Source organism: Hemibagrus wyckioides, linkage group LG07 (assembly GCF_019097595.1).
Source record: "Hemibagrus wyckioides isolate EC202008001 linkage group LG07, SWU_Hwy_1.0, whole genome shotgun sequence".
Classification (NCBI taxonomy): Eukaryota; Metazoa; Chordata; class Actinopteri; order Siluriformes; family Bagridae; genus Hemibagrus; species Hemibagrus wyckioides.
Genome location: NC_080716.1, coordinates 33,414,441 through 33,421,324, shown reverse-complemented (window position 1 = coordinate 33,421,324; position 6,884 = coordinate 33,414,441). Strand labels below are relative to the sequence as shown.

Here is a 6,884-nt window from a genome sequence, read left to right as displayed (position 1 = left end):
TAGTCGTATACATGAACAAGTCAGGCTAAAAACTTGAATAGCATCATTTTGGATCTGGAGTGCATGCTGAGAGCTACAGCCACGCCGCCATCTTAGACCAATTCTTGGACCAATTTTATTTTAGCTATACCTAATGACTGTCCCATTTTGTATCAATGTCCTTAAAGACTATGATTGTAAATAATAATTAGGAATGAAAAACAATAGGGCTTTCCTGAATAATCTCCAGTTCCACAGAAAACCTTCCACATGTTTAATGTAAGCTATGTTCCTGTTTGTTAAGATGAAAGTCCTGTGTGTTTTAGCCTGAAGAAGAACTGAACTGTATAGTTATAGAAAACAAGCGGAAACTACTATATAAACAGTCTAATTGGTAGCATTACTTACTAATTTGTATTTCTCTTTTCCTCCTCTTTTTCCTCTTCCTCCTGCAGAGGTTTTAATACCTCAAAGAAAGAGAGACACTTCAGACTCGAGACCGTGACCTCCTGAAAGGACATGAAAGCTTTAAGGTTGAGTTTTATTTACACTGAACTTATGCCATAAGAGACTTCTCTAAAGATGGATCAGTTCTCCAGACCCAGCCTGCAAGAGAGATGATCATCTGAACTGTCTCACAGTCAGATAAAGGTTTCTACCTCTGCAAACACCCAGAGAGAGGAGAGTCACAGAAGAGCTGGATCTCAGTCAAATGTGAAAAATTATTGAAATATTAATTCTAATACAACTGTTGAATTCAGCACCTTTAAATGATGTAAGCTATAGTGTTTAGTTTATGTAAGTCCATGTATCATATGATACTGATTACGGTCAAGTATTTCTATTTATCACATTCTATTTTATTTCAAAGAATATTTCATTTAAGTTATTTACGCTTTGCATAATGTTGCATTTACTTTGTGTGTGTGTGTGTGTGTGTGTGAATTTGGTAGCTAAATGCAGAGTCTAACAATAAAACAAAATGAAACAAAAAACATTAACTTTTTTATTTCTTAGCTTTTCGGTCTTAACACACAGTTTATATAGAAACAACGTTTAAAACATTGAGCATTACAAAACATAAAGACCCCAGTTAAATGAATCCACTGTTAACTGTTCACCATCAGATTTAGAAATTTGTATTAGATTTTATTAACAGGACAGATGATCAGCGGTGATGAACGTTTACCTCCATCACTGAGACAGGGGCTGAATAATGGATAAAGTGTCTCAGTAAAATTCTGACCAGTGAAAGAGTAGATATGAGATTTTGCATCAACATCATAGAAGGAGATCAGACCCTCTGCATAATCCACAAACACCCCCACCTTCTGAGGAGACCGATTCAAGAAGAGAGGGACAGGAGGAGAGTCCAGTGCATATTCAGTCTTATTCCTCCGCCACACAGACCAGTATCCATTCTCAGGGCTGTATGTAAGATCCCCTTTCCTGTTAATGGACTCTCTGACCACTCCTAAATCCCACTCTCTGTTCCCTCTGACCTTCACCTCATAGTAAAATCTCCCTGAGGAGAATCCCTCCCTTCCCAACACATTAATGTCTTCATCAAACCTCTCTGGACTATCATGCAGATTCTGTGCTGTGTCTCCATGCCTGACTTGTTTCCCGTGATCAGACAGGAAGAGTTCAGGATGCGCTGTATCAGGATCCAGGGTCACATCCACTGAGAGACACAAACACAGCGTACATCAGTTTTATCACTGCACAGTTTGGAACAGCGGAAATATATATTCATGTGATTAATAAGAACTCACAAACCTGCATATTGTTGAATTCTCTTCAGTTCTGTTTGAAAAATATTATTGGAAAATGTTATTTGCTGTTACATTTAATTAAATTTGATTATTATAAATTACAACAAAATACTGTAACAATAAACATGAGTAGAGATAGAGACATGTATTTCTGTTATCAAGATTTTTATAAACATTAACAAAATTGATTTATTCTTTGAATGACTCAACTCAGTAAATTCTGACCAGTCTGATCAAGCTTCTCCATTTCATCTCTGAGAGATTCCTGAAGCTGAGACAGAGCGCTCCTCAGGGTCTCCACACTCAGATGAGTGTTTATTGTGACGTGGGTCCAGTCCTGGGTGTGTGGAGAGCTGCAGAGTGACGGGTAAATCTACAGTACAGCAGGAGAGAGGAGAAATCCCTCAGCATGGGGACTGTTGTCCTGTCATGTGCTGCATTGCTATTGAGAAACAGAGGGACTCTGACCTGTAGGAGGTGGAGGTGATCCTCAGTGTGTGAGAGCTGCTCCAGCTCGGTGTTTCTCCTCTTTAGCTCAGTGATTTCCTGCTCCAGCTCTTTAATGAACTCTTTAGCCTGTCTCTCTTCTGCTTTCTGCTTCTCCTCCATCACCTTAAGCAGCTCCGCCTGTCTTCTCTCAATGCAGCCTATCAAAGCACTGAAGATCTCCACAACATCTCCTTTCTCCTTCTTTTGGGTTTGCTAACAGGCGAGAAATCGAGTTAATCATTTCGATTGATTTCCTCAATCTTCTTCAGTCTCTCCTGGATCATCTGCTGAACTTCTGCTTGTGTCTTTCCCAACTGAATCTAGGACAAATATTTAGCATTATATAAACTTTCATTATATTTCTCTTTTAATTGTAATTCATTTGCAAACTTAAAAAAAAAGTAACTATTATTAATATTCAGTCTCTCCCACCTTCTTGTCTCCACTCTCCTCCTCTAGAGGAACAGTGTTATGAGTTTTGTGGTCTGTCTCAGTACAGAACTGACACACACACGTCTGGTCGTCTCTACAGAACAGCTCCAGAGGTCTCTCATGTTTCTGGCAGATGTAGTCCTCCAGGTTCTCCACAGGGTCAATCAGTTTGTGTTTCATTAATTTAGCTGTAGTTTTATGGGGCATGAGATGAGTGTTACAGTAAGAAACTCCACAGTGCAGACAGGACTTTAGAGCCTCCAGCTTCTTCTCAGAGCAGGAGTCACACAGAACCTTCTTGAGAGGCTTGAGAGGAAGCTGATCTGCAGTACTGTGGGATTTCACCTGAACTGATTTCTTAAATGGAGCAGCAAGTGCAGAGATGAATGTATTCACACATAACTCAGGTCTTTTGGGGAAACTGGTTTTACACACTGGACACTGGCAGTGTGAACTGCTGTCCCAGAACTCTTTGAGACAGATCATACAGAAGTTGTGTCCACATGGAGTAGAGACTGGATCAGTAAACACATCCAGACAGATAGGGCACTGGAGCTGATCTTCACACAGGATGCTGCTGGAGGAAGCCATGCCTGACACAGGAAACACAACGAGAATGGATTTAGACTTCAGAAATCTTCACAGATTGTTCATGAATTTTCATTTGAATTAAATCTAACACCAGTAACAATCTCAAATTTTAAAACACTTCATATTAATTTTAATTAATAATTAAAAATGCATTTTGTCACACAGTATATGAAATGTCCTTATGCACTATTTTTTTAATTTTACTATTTTACTTATTTCACTCTATATTTTTTTATTATTCTTGCAGGGAACAATAGTCAGTGCCACGCTGTTACTGGGAATAATCACTGATGGAGTGGAGTCACTGTTACCACCACAGTGCTGATTATTTTCCAATAACAGCATGTCGAAAAGTGTTACAGCGGATCAGGTAAAGAAGGAGTGCTTAAAACCTCAGCTGACCTGCTGAGCTTGAGCTGGTGTGCCCAAGCTTTGCAAGTACTGTTCCAGTACCCATGACAAGGGGTCTAACTGCCCCTGATTATTTCATACCAGTGGCATGAACATCACACATGATAAAGACCCTGGAAAGATTGGTCCTTGCCTTAGACCCACACCTGACTCATCACTGGACCCTGAGAATTTTACTTACTGACACATCTTACATAGGTGTTGATGATGCAATAATCTACCAACTGTGGAGGACAAGTCCCACATGGACAAGGCAGGCTGCACACTAAGGTTCAAGTTCTCTGATTTCTTCCAAGAATTCAACACAATTCATCCTCTCCTTAGTAGTTTGCATGTAGACATTACCTTATCTCTTGCATCAGAGAGTACCTGACATCCAGACCTCAGTTTGTGTACCGAAAAAAAAAAAAGTCAGATCAGGTGGTGTGTGGCACGGTATCTCCACAAGGGATGGTCCTGTCTCATTTTTTTATGTAGTACACAAAAAAACGAAGTTCTGATCACATTTCAGGTCAAACTTATGCAGAAATACAGAAAAATGTAAAGAGTTTACTAATTAATTAATAAAATTAAAATGTATCAATTAATCTGTCGATCAATCACACGATTAATTCATTATTTGTCAAGTTTGTATTTTTATCATATTGGACGTTTGCATTTCCAGTATTTGTCCAATGTTATTATTATTTTACAGAAGCGTTTTATTCTACTTAATTTTGTAAGTATTTCACTTTTCCTGCGCTCCGCCCACTTTCCCCATCACTAACAGCTGGCCTGCTGTTGCTTTCGTTCCTTCCAGAAAGACAGAAAACATTTTATAATGGAGATTGATCTGAAACGTCCTGAATCCTGAAACTGAAGCGGTGTATTTTTACACTTTATCTTCGTTTCTCCTGAGTGACAGACAGATGTTCAAACCTCTTTCTGGAATAATCTCCTGTACCACAGCAAAACTTCCACATGTTTAATGTGATAAATCCATGTTCTTCAGGATGAAGGCCTGAGTGTTTGAGCCTGAAGAGGAACTGAACTGTAACATGAAAGAAATCAAATAAAAAATGACAGAGAGAAAGTAATCTCATCGGTAGCCTAATCACTTTCTGTTCCTCCTCTTGTTCCTGTTCTTTTGGTGTTTACCTGCAGTGGTTTAAAACCGCGATGGAGAGACAATCTTCAGGCTCGGGGATGAGTCCCGCTGAAAGGATCTGGTTTTGGTTAGGAAACGGATTCACGCTTGAGTTTCGTTTCAGCCCAGTGACGTCACGAGAGACACGCCCCCCCCTTTGGCTTTTCTCGCGCTATAATTGAAGTAATTAATCAAATTTCTGTAAAGATGTCCGATCTGTCTCACAGTCAGGTGAAGGTTTCTATCACTGTAATGACCCAGAGAGAGAAGAGTCACCAAAAAGCTGGCTCTAAATCAGACCTGAGAAATCATTTAAATATTCATTTATCAGTTGAATTCACATCAATCCTTACATGATGTAAGCTAAAGTGTTTCGTTTATGTAAGTCTATATACCTTTCAGCATAAATAAAACATGATTATAATAATTATATCTGCTGGTGGCCATCATTCTGCTGGTCAGACAATACAGAGGTCAAGGTAAGAATTCTCTACATATCACATAACGAGCATCCTGAGTTTAATTAGAGCGAGAAAAACATTTTCACCTCAGCCAAAATCATTTGCCTCAATATTATCATTTTATAAAGAAAAACTCCAACATATTAAAGTAGTTTTAGTCGCATCGAAATCATATTAATCACATCTACAGTGCACTTACATCACAACATCTGTTTCTGCTCAGGGTGAATTTACACGTGACAGATTGTTCATTAAATGATAAAAGAAGGTGATAAATATCTTCTGATAAAGTATTGTTTATTAACTGATAACAATGGTTGATAAGAAATAGTGGAGTTAAGAGTGGAGAGGGTTTAGAACCATTAAAGATAAGAGTTTTTTCAGAAAGACACTAGGGATGAAAATCATCTGAAGGTCTGGTGTTAGCTCACCAAAAACACTTTTCCGTCAAACACATGCAGAAATTCCAGATTTCATGGGACATGCTGAAGGTAAGTTTCCCACACTGAGTGGGCTGGAGATTTACTGGGAAAATAGTCTTTTAACATAAAAGTTAACAAAAAGTGAAGTATTTTTGTAATGAAGGTGTTCGGTCAGAATGGGTTTGGTGTCGAATGCATCGTTTCATATGGGATTAAACTGAACTGTATTCACGAGGTTTCATTGTGATGTCTTCATGTATTATTTAGTGTTTTCTCCAGGTCTGATTTATTTTCTGCCCCACAATACACATTACTCACCATTCGTTCTCCATTGTTCAGGTAATGCTACAAATCTATAGAGTTTTCATGTGTTCTAATTCTTAATTACCATATGCATGTTTAGTTACCTATGTGATTGGAGCTGTTACTGAGTTCATCACTAGTTACAGATATTTTCACTACATTTATCTTCGTCTGTTTGTCCCCATCTAAAGGATAATAACTGTCTAGAGATGTGATGTAATATTTTACAGTACTAATCAATGTCTAATTCCAGATGTTATTTAGCACTAAATATGTAGGAAGCCCTCTCTCCTAAAACCCTTTTAGCCACATTGTCCCCCTGTATGTTTAATTTTTGGTGGAGAATTGTTCACCTTTACTGACTGGCTCCTAGCACACACTAATCTAAAATAGCGTGTGTGGAGAGATTGGCATGCACTGATTGGGTGTCTCAAGCCTTGTTCCTACCTTTGCTACCATTTGATTGACAGAAAATCCATTTCCTTCAGTTCTACCTCAGCATCATTGTAGAAATCTAACAATCCATATATAACGCCCTAGGATGTGCTGAAGTACTAAATCTAACCACTTGGTGTGACCTGAATTGGACGCATTAGAAACACACAGAGAGAGAAAGTGATCTTCATGCAGCTCTATATCCAGTCGCTCCTGACTAATAGTGTTCTTTCTTCACTAATGCCTCACTCTTGGTTCTTCCTCAAGATATTTTAGAAATGATGCTTGAGTCCTGTAAGATGTTTGTACTGACCTTATTTACACAGTCCATGAACACATAGCTGTGATCGTGCTGCACCCTATGATACACAGATGTTAATTCTGCCCAATCCATAAATTACTAGATAGATAGATAGATAGATAGATAGATAGATAGATAGATAGATAGATAGATAGATAG

General features: G+C 38.5%; 1 pseudogene; it reads right to left on the bottom strand.

Annotated features, from left to right (window-relative positions):
- Positions 1–997: 997 nt before the first annotated feature.
- On the bottom strand, positions 998–4,808 carry LOC131355532 (E3 ubiquitin-protein ligase TRIM39-like; annotated as a pseudogene).
- Positions 4,809–6,884: the final 2,076 nt, after the last annotated feature.